The sequence below is a fragment of the Myodes glareolus genome, chromosome 22, assembly GCF_982192425.1.
Source record: "Myodes glareolus chromosome 22, mMyoGla1.1, whole genome shotgun sequence".
Classification (NCBI taxonomy): Eukaryota; Metazoa; Chordata; class Mammalia; order Rodentia; family Cricetidae; genus Myodes; species Myodes glareolus.
Window position 1 is genome coordinate 54,174,264 of NC_142047.1, and position 14,088 is coordinate 54,188,351.

Consider the following 14,088-nt stretch of genomic DNA (forward strand, 5'->3'; position numbering starts at 1 on the left):
ACCTGGTGGTTTTCTGGGCCAAGCGGATGTCACTCTAGTCTCCCATTTGGCGACAGCACTGTTTGCCTCCGTTGTGCAGATGAAGAACATTTCAGACCCCAGGAAAGCAGGCCTAGGGCTTTGGAGACCCTGGTGTTCTGCTGTTTGGCTCTTTGTTTTACAGGAATCTGCAGGCCAGGCACAGTGCCGTTCTTGCAGGCTCTATGGCAAGCAGATGGTAGCCTCCCCTCTTATAGTCTCCGGTCTAGTGGGACAAACTGACCTTGACCGAGTTATCACAACAGAGATGAAGTTATACGTGGGAGACTGAGGATGCTCTGCTCTGGGAGTGAGAAGGCTTTACTGAGCAACACCTTGACAGATGGAGAGCGTGAACTGGAGGTAGGGTGTCAGGAACTCCCTCCAGGTGAGAGCAGCACGTGGGAAGCCCCAGTGGCCAGCTAGAGAGACGGTGACATTAAGACTGTCTTAGTTAGGGTTTCTATTGCTGTGAAGGGATACCACGACTACAGCAACTTCTAGAAAGGAAAACATTTCACTGGGATTGGATTAGCTTCAGAGGGCTAGTACATTACCATCATGGTGGCCATGGTGGCATGCAGGCAGGCACGGTAACTGGAAGTTCTGCATCTTGATCTATAGGCAGTAGAAGGAGACTGTGTATCACACCAGGTGAAGCTTGAACATGTAAGACCTCAGAGCCGGCCCCCACAGTGACACACTTCCTCCAACAAGGCCACACCTACTCTAACAAGGCCATACTTCCTAATAGTGCCACTCCTTTTGGGCCAAGCATTCAAACACATGAGTCTATGGGGGCCATTCCTGTTTAAACCACCACAAAGGACAACATTTCTAAGATGAAGAATGGATGAGCATACCATTATAAAACCTGAAGAGGGCTGGCTGTGGTGGCTCATGCCTAGAATCCAGCATGTAAGAGGCAGAAGCAGGAGGATCGCTGAGAGTTCCACATCCATCTGGGCCACAGAGTGAGTTCAATACTAGCCTGGAGTACAATGGGGAACCAATTTCAAAACTAAAAGAAACAAAACAAAAACCAAATCCAAGAAGGTGAATGGTTAAGTAGGGTGGGGCTTGGGTCAGGCCGGGGGTTCAACAGGGCTGTGACCTCTCTGACCTCTTACTGTCCAGAGCCAGGCTGCCTGGCTCTAACCCTGGGTGCCAGGGTCTTAGTGTCCCACATATAAGATGTGGATGGTACCTACGTCTCTATAAGGCTTTGGGGAGGAGTAACGACACATGGAAAGGGTGTCAGGCAGTACACAGGACACAGCGCCAAGGTCCATTGTCCTTCATGTCACTTGGTATTTTATGAGACAGGCCCTCAGCGGGCTGTATAATAGGAGTCACCCTCAGCAAGTTATTTCTAAGCTCGCCGATGTTCTCAGTTTTCTGGGAATCTTTCCTGAGATCTCCATGGTAACTCTCACCCTGTACAGGCAATATCCATCATGGGTGCAGGGCTCAGGCTCATTGATGGGGAGGAAGGAGAGGTGTGAGGAGAGGGTGTTGGAGCCCTCAGAAAGGGAGAGAGGAAGACAGGGAGGACCAGGGCACTCTGACTCCCAAAGCAGGAGATAGAACAGAGGGAGTGGAGCTCGTTGGGAGGGCAGACGTTGGCAGTATCTCGCAGGGGAGGATGGAGGGCACCTATGGACCTGCTGGTGGTGCAGGGCCCTTTGACACTCAAAGGAAGACACCACTTCTCAGAGCCCGAGCCACACTCACAGGAAGCAGTTCTGCTTCAGCGCGCCATGAGAACACACGGAGTCTGAGCAAATAAACTCACCTGTAGTGGCTCCCAAGTATCCTCTTGATGCTCCAGGTCACGGGACATTGAACATCTGTTCAGATAGGTTCTGCCTTGCAGACAACCTCTGCAGAATAGCTCTGGAGCCAGGGCAGAGAAAAAGGATAGAAGTGTGTGCAATGAGTCAGCAAGAAATGGGCCAAGACAGAGTTGAGCTGGGGTTGGGGGTGCTGGAGGAAGTCTATAGGCTGAGACACAGGCACCTGTGGGAAGAGGGCAACAGAGTGCTCAGAGCCGGCAAGGACAGAAACCCACAGGAGGCACCCAGATTGGGGTTCCTACACCCAAACAGTCAGAGTCAGCTCTCTAGGGTCTCTGCAGAATGTCCACGTGTTTGCTTTCATGATATCTCCCTTAAGACAAAAACCAAAGATGTGGCTGAACCATGGGGAGGGCAGAGGGCAGTGTACTTGGCGGGAGCCGGGAGGAGCACTTCCTAGAGATCTGTCTGCTGACAAACGCTGGTGGAGCACTTGGGGCTCTGGGTTCCCTTCAGCTGTGCTCTTAGGCAAGTCTTCTGCCACTGAGCTACATTCCCAGCCCTTTTCAATTGTATTTTGAAACAGTCTAAGTATGTAACCTGGACTAGCTTTGCATTCTCAAGTGGTAAAAGGAGCTGCGGGAGGCGTTCCGGCACCCGGCTAGCTTTACCCGAAATAATTACACAGAAACTGTATTCATTTAAACACTGCCTGACCCATTATATCTAGCCTCTTTTTGACTAACTCTCACATCTTGCCTTAACCCATATCTAGTAATCTGTATTGCCACTTGACTGTGGCTTACTGGGATGAGTCTAAACCAGTGTCCGTCTAGGAGAGGAGAGCCATGCCTGATTTAGCTTTCTTTCTCCCAGCATTCTGTTCGGTCTATTCCACCTATCTAAATTCTGCCCTATCAAAAAGCCAAAGCAGTTTCTTTATTTGACCAATGAAAGCAACACATAGAAAGAAGACCCTCCTACACCACTCTGTAGCAGATAGAATGATAGCCATTCTCTACCCTGTATGGTTGGATCCAGGAGAGATCTTAAAATGCATGCAACACTGAAGGTAGCTGGCATGCAGGGTGGGCAAAGATCTTCAGACCCGGCCTGAGAGTACAAAGCCCAAATCTGCTTCTGCCTTGCTCCTTAGCGAGCAATCTAGACTCAACCGGTTACTTTTCTTGTTGCTATGGCAAAAATACCTGACCAAAACTAGCTTAAGGAAGTAAAGGTTATTGTGGCTCACAGCTCTAGAGAACCCAGTCCACGATGGGAAAGCATGTCAGCAGTCAGCTAAGGTGCGGCTGCAGGGACAGGATGCTGGTTTGTCATATTGCATCTGCATTCAGGAAGCAAGAAAGGATGGGAAGTAGGGCCAGGCTATTGGACCCCAAGACCCCATCATAAGAGACCCACTTCCTCCAGAAAAGTCCCACCTCCTAAAGGTTCCACAGCTTTCCCAAAGGGCATCATCAAACAGGGACCAAATGTACTAATACATGAGCCAGTGAGGGACATTTAATGTCCATACCACAGTACCCACCCGCAGGATCACACGGGATACTGTGTGGCCTAGTCGCAAAGAATCTGACCCTTTCTGGGAAGATAGGAGCAGAAAGAGAAGTAGAGGATCACAGCCTTGGCTTTGAGACCTGGGAGGAATTCAGGAACAGAAGGGATGGGAAGAAAGGGACCACGATGGGAATTCAAGTGATTCTTCTCTGAATGCAGACCAGCTCAGCTTGGCAAGACAGTCTGTAACAGCACCAGGAGTCCGGACTGAGAAACAAACCTTTGTGAAAACATGGCTGGCTTGAGGCGCGATTGTGGTGGGACCTGCAGCTGGGCTTTGCGGGCCTTCCTGAGCAGAGGGCATCATGGTGGGCAGGAGTGGGGCACACACACAGGTGGGTCAGAGGACACTGGATGCAGCAAGTAGAACCTGCTGCCTCTCTTCCCTTTCCCACATGCTCCCGCAGTGTGTATAGTCAGGAAATCCTCGGGGAAGCCTTCGCATGCACTGGGCCTGCTTTCCAGGCCCGGGCCCCATAGGCCATCGGTCTTGCTTTTACTTTATTTCCTGCCCTTATTTGCCTTCATTAGTTGATGACTCCTAAGTTGTTTTCCCCAAGAACGATTTCCCCTGTGCTTATTTGTCACGGGGCTACATACACCAGTCTGCAACGGAAGTGATGGTCCCATTTTGCAGAAAGACCAAAGGGTGGATGGGAAAGGTCACAGCCGGTCGTGACTGGCAACAGCCGGTCGTGACTGGTGTTGCCAGATGCTCCACTCCAAACAAACAGACGTGAGCGGGAGAATGAGGGACCGCTTCTCCCAGGCCATCACTCAAGGCTTGCGGTTCTTCCCACACAGTTGTGACTAACTTTCTGCTTAGTTAAAGATTCCAGCCTGCATTACAGGAAGACGGTCTGGTTCCAAGCTTAGGAGGCTTTCTGTAGATCTGTTCCTGCCTTCAAGGTACTTTCGCTTTGAAATTAAGGACGTGACTCCAGGTTCAAGGTGAGAGCGGAAGGAGTAAGGAATGGAACGCCACCTTTCAGGTCTCACTCATTCCAGACACACTCTAATTAACTCTGCCAGGAAAATAATTGGCCTCGATTGGGCGGATCTGATTGAAGATCTAAATAACCTTGCTGAGCAGTGTTTAGACTCCAGCTTCTTGTGCCGGGTGCAGTTATTATGTGTCCTGCATGTTAATTGCATGCTAAGTGGGGGAAAAAATAACACCCAGGCGCGTCTATAGGATGCCAACGCTCTCTTAATCTCTGCATAAAGTGGCGCGTGGGGAGCTTCTAGAAAGTTCACTTTGCCCAGGCAGTTTCTCAGAAGCTCATTTGAAGGTGATTATTGGAACCCACATTATTTGCCGGCAGTTAGCGGCAACTCCCCCGGCCCCAGCAGCCTTTACAGTGGGCTGAGCACAGCTAGGGCGAGCAAGTCTGCAGAATGAGCCAGCCATGGGTCTGGGGCATGGCTGTGGCGTGGCTTAGGAGAAAGGAAGAGAAGGAGAAGAGGGTCCTTCTGGACAGAGGCTCTGTTACCGTTGAGTGCAGAACATCCCCTACCTGCTCATGTGTTTTAAAACTTGGTACCCAGCTAGAGGCCCTGGTTCGAGGTCATGGATCCCTGAGGAAGTAAGGTCTAGCTGGAGGGAGTGGCTCACGTGAGGAGTGTCCTGAGATTTTATAGTCTGGGGACCCCTGCTTGTCCCCTCTCTGCTCCCTGGTTCACGGAGATCTGAGGCGCCCCAACCACATGCATCCCTCATCATGATGGACTGTATCTCCTCGAACCAGGAGCTAAAATCAACCCTTTCCACTCTAGTTGCTTTCTGTCAAGTGTTCGTCATAGTAACGAGGAAATAACGAATACAGATTCCTTACAGCAGTCTCTAAGCGAACATCTGGCTGAGGATGGAGGCTGGGAAAGAAGAGGCAGAAGCATACTTTACAAAGTCTTTTGATATTTTTCGAAGAATCTGAAGATATCTCACTACATTCACAAAAATGACTTCAAAAACATGACCTGAAATGAAAAAAACTAAAACTACAGAATTTCCGCAAACAAACATTAAAAAAAAAAAATAACACAGGAAACAATTATATCTGTAGGTTAAAGTAGGCACTAAAAGCACGAGTGTAAAAGGAAAAAAGTAGATGGGACTTTATTAAAAATTTTACTTTTAAAAAATAATGTCCAATAAAATATGTTATTGTTTTGTTACATTATTTTACTTTTTTATATTTTGAGCTGTGGTACTGTTGTACTGTACCTTAAAAATGGCTTAGAAACTCCTTTCTATAAAGAAAACTACAATCCTAGATGACTCTGTTGACAAACTGCACCAAATATTCCGAAGAACGCTTCCCTCCACATAGTAACTCTTCAGTAGAACAGGAAAGGGTAGACCTCTCAAATTATTTTCTCAGACCAATGTAAACTTGGTCTCCAAACCACAGATTTAGGAAGTTCACAGGCCACTCTCATTCACATATTGTAAATAAAACACAGCTGACAAACCAGCAATATATAAAAGATCATACATTATGGTCAAGTTGAGTTTATTGTTTAACATTAGAAAATCAGTCAGTACAGTTTATACCGGTGACAGTCAAGAAAAACTACATAGTTTTCTCAAAGGATACAAAAAAGTACATTGTAAGAGTCTATATCCATTTGTCAATGTTTTCTTTTCCTCACAAGGTAACTTTTCAAAACGGTACAGCAACTCAGGCGTGATGGTGAAAATACATGTAATCGCAGCAATGAGGAGCAAATGCAGGAAGCCTGCCATGATACATAAGTATGCACATGTATGTAGACATATGAACACATAATACATTATATACACAATAGATAAATGAATAACTATCCACAGCAAACATTTTTGTGGTGAAGCCTTTACCACTTATATGTACTATTTCATTTGTGACCTAAACCAACACTGTAAGGTTCAAGGTTTCGAGGCAAAAATGAGACTTGCCTTTTTTCTTAACAAATAATATAGTTGTGTAGGTAGACAAATGATTTAAATCTATAGATTATTGCCATTAATTGTCAGTTACCAAATAAATACAGGAAATACAGCAATGCTTATAATCCCATAGCAGAATTAAACATAAAATAAACTTTAAATACTGAAAACAGTAGTGTGTAAAATCAGAAAGGACTAGGTCTAGTGGCATATTTAGTTCAAGACAATGAAGTAATACTGAGAGGAAGAAAGTCAGACCTGAATGAATGGGGAATGCACAGCGACCATGGGCTGATAATATCCAGAGAGAATGACAAAGCTGAGGGGGAAACATGGTAATGATGTTATCTTTTGATAACAGGGTTGAAATTGATTGGGAGATTTAATAAAGTTCTCGTCAGAGTCCCTGCATATCCCTACAGGTGTACATTCACGTGAAAATTGATGAACTGACTCTAAAATTTAAGGGGAAATACAATTTCCAGGTATCCAAGGAAACGCGATGCCAAGACTGGCCTCATAAGATGCCAAGACCTTCTTACTAAGCCAGTCTTTGATGTTAGGACAAGAATAGGCTGGGCAGGGGATTTATTTAGAGAAGTGATTCATTACTTGCTGCCGAGAGAGAAGGGAGAATGGCTGCTTTCCACATGTGATGACGGGCCAATTATATACTCAAATGACGATAAATGAAATGAGATGCTCCCTCCTATCAAGCACAAAAGTAGATCTCAAATAGTTACAGTTTAGAGCATGGAAATTTAAAACAGTGATGCTCCGTTTACACACATGAGCCTTCATTGTGATCCCTCCAAAACCACGAGTCAAAAAAACCTTCCCATCTTTTATTCTCTCAAATATTCTGGTCATGGATACGCAGAGGTAGTGACTGTGGGAGACGAAGACCAAGTAGGGAGAAAATGAGGAGCTGAATGGTAAGGGAAGAGGGGTGAAAGGACAGTAAAAGAGGCAGGAAAGTCTGATCACCCCCAAGAATGGACAGCCTGACAAGAGACCAGGACTCTGGCCAGGCCTGCAGCAGCCAGTTCCACTCTCCCTCATCTTCAGGGAGCTTCTTCCAGAGACTTCTCACTAAACCTGCTCCACGGGATGGGCCATGTGTCTCACAGTAAATACTTTACAAGCAACCAGGAAGTTTGAGATTAGAGGGCTGAATTCACCAGCTTCTATGGAAGGGTCTGTGGTGGGTGCTAATGCCCCATCCAGTGATGCTCCCCAAAGTTCAAGTGCTAATCATTGACGTCATGCAGCACTAGTGGGGTGCGGAAGCGAGTCAAGTTCGGATCAGTGGTGCTGTTGTCTAACAAGTGTTGTGAACAAGAGAGAGCTCATAGAGCGAGCGCAGAGAAGTCCTGGGCTGTTCACTGTGGCTCACTGTTAAAAGCACAGATGGAATATTAATGCAGCTTTGCCTAGTAAAATTCCCAAGGAACTTTATTCTTCTCCCTGCTCTTCTCTTCCTAATTTTTCCCTCTTGGACAGAATTTTCTTTTAATTCCAATTTTTATTTCCCTACTATTTTGTGCTTATCACCTGTCTTAGTTGTTTTTGTGTACTTGTGCCTAAAATACCCTAACGGACAATTTAAAAGGAGGTAAGCTTTATTTTGGCCAGTCTTTCAGAGGGCTCAGTCCATCGTTACTCAGCCCCATGCATTTAGGTGGAGCATCATGGTAGCAGAAGTGAGTGGAAGAGGAGGCTGTTCACACCCAGGCAAACAGGAAGAAGAGTGGAGAAACTCACAGCGTGACAGACAGGAAGTGGACTGGAGGAGTGCACAACACAGTGAACAGGAAGTAGAGTGGAGGAGCGCACAACATGGTGGACACATTCAGAGAGTCTGGTTTGGTCGCATGCTCATTCAGTCCCTGTCTAGCTGGATTTGGTGAACTCCCATTAGAACAGGCACATTGCCTCAGTGGGTGAACCAACCCCTCGCGGTCTAGACTTCCTTGTTCATCTTCTCCCTCCTTCTGCAATTGGACCGTGGACCTTGGTAAGGAAGTCAGGACCGTGAGGGGTGCACCCACCCACGGAGATGGTGGGACTGATCTAATGGGAGCTCACCAAGGCCAGCTGGAATGGGACTGAATGAGCATATGATCAAATGAGGGCAGACTGAGAAGCCAATGATAATGACACCGGATTTTTTTAAAGATTTATTTATTTATTATGTACACAGTATTCAGCCTCCACACCTGTAGGCCAGAAGAGGGCACCAGATCTCATTACAGGTGGTTGTGAGCCACCATGCGGTTGCTGGGAAGTGAACTCAGGACCTCCGGAAGAACAGTCAGTGCTCTTAACCTCTGAGCCATCTCTCCAACCCCGACACCAGATTTTTGATTCTATTGCATGTACTGGCTTTTTGGGAGCCTAGTCTGTTTGGATGCACACCTTCCTAGACCTGGATGGAGGGAGAGGGCCTTGGACTTTCCACAGGGTGGGTCACCCTGACTTCTCTTAGGACTGGAGAGCGAGGGGGAGGAGGGGAGCGGGAGGGAAATGGGAGAATGGGAGGAGGTGGAAATTTTTAATAAATAAATAAGTAAATAAGAAGTAAGTAAGTAAGTAAATAAATAAATAAATAAAAAGTCCTGAACGTGCTACCCCCTGCTTTCAGGGAAGTAGCCTTAGTTGACCCTTCTTGGGAGTCTTCTCTGTGCCCTACTTCCACGAGTCTCCCACCTCCCACTGCTTCATTGGAATTTTAGATCCATTCATTAGGTCAGACCTCTGAGGACTTGTCACAGGAACACCCAACTTTACTGACTGCTTAGTTGTCTATCGGTCGAATCAAATGATCAGGATTAACCCTCACATCTCCTAATTCCTGACTTCCGCAGTGTTGGTGGTTCTTTCTCTCTGAAGAGGTCAGTTTCTAACTTCTAGATTCTTTGTTACCTTTTGTGACTCCCACGTTGTCTGGACACTTCCTTTGGTCTCTTACTTGTTTCTGATTTCTCACTGGAACTGTCTTTTGTGGCATTGTCCTCTCTCCTACCTCCCATTTCCCATTTACAGTCTTCTTAGGCCCTGGAGTGACCAGGAGGCGGCTGCAGAACCACCACCCACCTTGTTCTCACTTTTCTCACGTTCGTGGGCATATTTGCTCATAAAATCACCCCTAATTCCCCCTAGATCCTTCTGACAGACACGAGTTATTAAAAGGGAGGTTCAGGTACCCATGAGTGGGGTGACATCATGAAACCATCTAGGGAGCAAGTATCACACACCTGTGAGGCAGATGCGGTTCCTGTGAACAATCCTGACATTTCGTAGCTGCTAGATTTTGTGTACGATAAGAGCCCAAGCTCCCACAGGCTCACAGGCTGCTGAGCCATTATGTCCAGGTGACATCTCAAGGCAGAATATATGGAATGAAAAAAACAACAACAAGAAACCGCATGTTCAGTGTGGCAGGCAAAATGCCTTCTACGTCTATTTTTTTATCTCACAAAGTCCGGATCAGAGCGTAAGTTACTTTTTTCCCACCAAAATATTCATATGCCTTTCTCTTGTTGATAAAAAAAAATAGCACAGATCCAATTTCAGGATGGCTCATTAAAACAATTTTAAAAATCACTTAAGCAATTAGCTGAGGAGAGATCTTTTGAGTTAACGGCATGCCTGAACAATTTATGAGCTGGCTGAGTCCTGATTAAATTAATCAATCAAGAGTTAACTGTTTTAGCTGCCAACTTCACCCTGGATGACTGCTCTTGGGTGAAATCGCCGGTGTTTGGCTCTGATAGTCTGAAGCGAAGCAGGTCTCAGTCAGAAGCATGCCCTGCTGCCAGTTGGTATGAGTGGTCACTCCCAAGGAAGGGGCTCAGAAGAGTTCCAAGAGAACAGGGGGTCCACACTCAGGGAGGGGCAGCACAAGGGCAGGAAGCTTGGGTAGAAACGATGGGATGAGAGGAGGCAGCGATGGCAAAGGAAGGAGGAAGAACAGCAACACCAATGGCTGCCGCTCTCGTGAACACCAGGTACCAAGAACTAGGCGCTTTCCGCACACTGTAGCAATCACAGATCTCAATCGTCCCAAAGAGCTACTAATATGTCATTCTACTGGAGCACTGCATTTCCCAGAGCGCTTTCTGAGTGTCCCCTCAAGGTCATATTTGAAATCCCAACCTTCTATGTCTTCTTCCTGGCAGTTACGGCCCTTGCATGTCCTGCGGGTCTTACAAATGGGATAATGGACTTACTTGGGAGTTGTTGAAGAACTTGTGTAGGGTGAAAAGGCTGAAAATAGGGGGCCTGGCTGGACACCTGTGTGGGCCACTGGTTTCTGTCCTCTTTCTCCAGGACGCAGGGTGACTAGTGGGGGCACCCACCCCTCTCATGGCCTATTGGACACCAATTCCATGTAGAGCCACAAAACGACTGCTCAGACCAGTATTGACTTCTGGGTCAACTGCAGCGAGGGCTTTCAGTGCTTTACATCTGCTTCTGGAATTTTCTGTCTCTCCAGTTTGAGTCAGTCGCTTACTTTGCTTGAGTTTCAGTCTTCTCCAGAAGGAGTCTGTGAACTCGCAAGGGCGGGGTGATCAGAGGTAGGGCAGGCAGAGCCCAGTTGTAGTGGTCTCTTTGGCCAAAGGTGGGTCCATTGCTGTAACTAGGGTGAAGGCCCTCCTTGTACCCCTTCAAGGTTGTATGTGGGCATCCTAGGCCCAGGACCTCAGAATGTGGCTTTACCTGGAAACAGGTCTTTGAAGACTGCTCTAGTTTCTTTTCTATTGCTGTGACCAAACACTAATTTAGGGGAGGAGTGGATTTATGTGACCTACCCATCCAGGTGACAGCCCATCATTAAAGGGATCAAGGCAGGACACCAAGCAGAAGTCTGAAACAAACTATGGAGGAATATTGCTTGTTAGCTCTCATTGGCTCATGCTTAGCTAGCTTTCTTATAAGCCTGGGACCATCTGCCTAGGGATGATGGTATCACCCACAGTGGGTTGGGCCCTCCTGTATCAATTGAGATAATCCTTTAGAAACATTACAGACTAACTTGATAGACACAATTACCCAACAGAGATTCTTTCAGGTCATTTTCAGGATGTAGCAGGTTGACAATTAATGTTAGCTAGGACAAAGATGTAATCGAAGTAAAATGACTTGTCACCATGGCCCCGAGTGTTTTCCTCTCCCTCTACCCAAATTCACGCACTGATGCCTAATCGCCTGTGTATTAGAGGGGACCTTGGGATCACGAGAGCCCTACTGTCACCAATGAGATGCATAATCATATAACAGACTCAACAGAGATTATATCTGCCACGCTCATCATTTGTGGATGTAACAACCCCTGACACCAGACTATCAGTCTATCAGACTATTGCAACAGGTCCCGGAACAGGATGCAGGGGAGGCACCCTCCGGGAATCAAAGACTGCCTCCTGTCTAGATAGTGAATCTACCTCTGCCCTGACCTCCGTCTTTCAGCCTCTTGAACCTAAGAAACTTATCTGTTACACCAAAAGAGTGGAGCAGGGCTCTAAGTCAGTCTGATTAAGATCCTTACAAAAAGAGATCCGGACACAGATACCCGGAGGGAGTTCACGAGGGCACAGGGTGAGGATGAGTCTTCAGGGGAGCCAACCTGACTAAGCCTTCACCTCAGACTTCTAGTCTCCCAGACTAAAAGCTTGTTTTTGTTGTTCAAGACTCCTAAACAGTGCCTTGTTATGGGAGAACTCACAAACATAAAGCAAGCAGGCGGCAGCAAAGTCACTTCTTTTCTGGGTTGTCTTTTTTGGTCCTCATTTCTGTAGCAAATTCCACCAGGGAGGGCTGGTCTTGGGGTGTCATGATGCTAACAGCTATGGAGCCTTGGCACTACACTCAGGCCAGTGTTTCCCAGCAAACTACAAACAGCTGAAAGCCCAGCACATGTACTTGGAGCTTTACAACTCAGCATTGCTCAGGAGAGCGCTTGACTCTGGAGGCAGAGGTAAACCAAGCGCATCTCACCCTGGGAGAACCAATACACACACCCTCCTTCTGACCAAGTTCTGGAATCCAAAGGTCTTGCTCCCACCCCCCAGTCTTGTTTCTGTGAGACTCCAATAAACTGCACCCTTATAATTCTGCATGTTTCTGCCTTTGTCTTTGGTCTCACAGCACCATGGGTCAATGCTGAGGAACATGGACTGAATTGTTCACGAACTGTTCTGTGCCTAAAGCAACTTCCTATGCCATCTCCTGTTGGCGGAGGCTGCTCGTTTGTTCCCGGCTACCCAGATCTGAAATAAAAACCCAAAAACTATGTTAATTGCAATACTGTTTGGCCAATAGCTTAAGTGTATTTCTGGCTTATATCTTATATCTTAAATTAACCCGTTTTCATTATTTTATATTTTACCACAAGGCTCTCACCAGCAAGGTTCCAGGGCATCTGTCTCCTGTGGCAGCTACATGGCCTCTCACTGACTCCTGCCTAGCTCTACTCTGCCCTGTCACAGGCCAAAATAGCTTCTTTATTCATTAACCAATAAAAGCAACACATATGCAGAAGGACTTCCTACATCATCTTAACTGTATCCTCCATAGAAAGTAGGTTCTATGAAGGAGGAGCCTGCTTGTGTCCCTGAGCTATGCTAGTGCCCGGACCACGGAGAGCATCTTCCCACTGATAACACCCAGTAGTTAACTAACCTCTTCATAGTGTTTGGAGAAGTAGGTTTAAAGCAGCAGCAGCTTCCTTCCCATCTCCCGGCATTGTTTCCTTCTGTTTCTAGAAGTGAGGTTCCCATCTTCCCTAATTCTGGGCAAAGTTTCTTTTGTGTGCTTTCTCTCCAGACTCACTAGTGTGGTCCAGGCACTCAGCTCCATTTATCTCTTTTTGGGAATGACCCAGCTATTGTCCTGAATTATCTCCTCAACTGGAAGTGCAGAGACGCCTCCCCTGCTTTCCCGAGACTGGTGAATAGCGTCCATTGACACTGAAGGTCGAGGCAAGAAAGGTCCAGGTGATTCACTTGCACCTGAAAATTTTTTCTGTGGATAAAAAAAATATAAGTGTGCCCATAGCAATATGAGAAGTTATAGTTTAAAATACACTAATATTCTTCATGTGGTGGCATATACCTTTAATCCCAGACCTCCTTAAGCGGAAAGAGGTGGATTTCTGTGAGAGTAGCCTTAGGCATCTCGTGTTTACCCAGCAGCATCCTGATTGTACTGGGAGACCTCATTCAAAGACAGGCCCTGACTATGCAGGGCAGTAGTGTGAACTAAGCACCCCCATGAAGTTTGCATACTGTCAAAGTCACCTAATGGCAGCTCTCAGGATGCATCCTGCTGTGGGGCACGCGTGCCTGGGACACAAGGGCAGAACCTTCCTTGACAGTAGCAATGCCCCAAAACCCTTTAAAGGGAGGCATTGAGAGGACAGGACATTTCCACTGGCAAATGACCAGAAAGCCCAGAGAGCACCTGAATGCTCCACTCATGGGTGAGCTTGAAATCAGTTCCAGGTGGAGCCAGAAGTTCTTAGGTCCCTTGTTCTACAGTTGATTTTACTCCGGTGGGTTCTCAGCAAGGTGTGTGACAATTCAGAGGTCAGCCTTTACTCACTGAATGCTTTGGTTCTAATAAAAAACAAAGCACAAGGAGAGGTAGCAGGAGAACCTTGGCTGCAGTGATAGGTGAATATTTTATTTATGGGGCTGTGTTCCCCCAAGGTGCTACGGCTGCAGCATAATAAAATACATGCTATGAATACCAAAATAGCAATTTAAT

The 14,088-nt window shown here is 46.7% G+C and overlaps 1 long non-coding RNA gene across 1 annotated transcript in view; it reads right to left on the reverse strand.

The window, feature by feature from the left end:
• Positions 1-584: 584 nt before the first annotated feature.
• The window catches only part of LOC148118614 (uncharacterized), a 40,606-nt gene continuing 27,102 nt past the window's right edge, over positions 585-14,088 (reverse strand). The window contains exons 2-3 of the long non-coding RNA XR_015735978.1: positions 1,814-1,914; positions 585-636 (exon numbers count right to left, since the gene is read on the reverse strand). This is a non-coding gene — a long non-coding RNA (uncharacterized LOC148118614). The remainder of the gene's footprint in view (positions 637-1,813; positions 1,915-14,088) is intronic.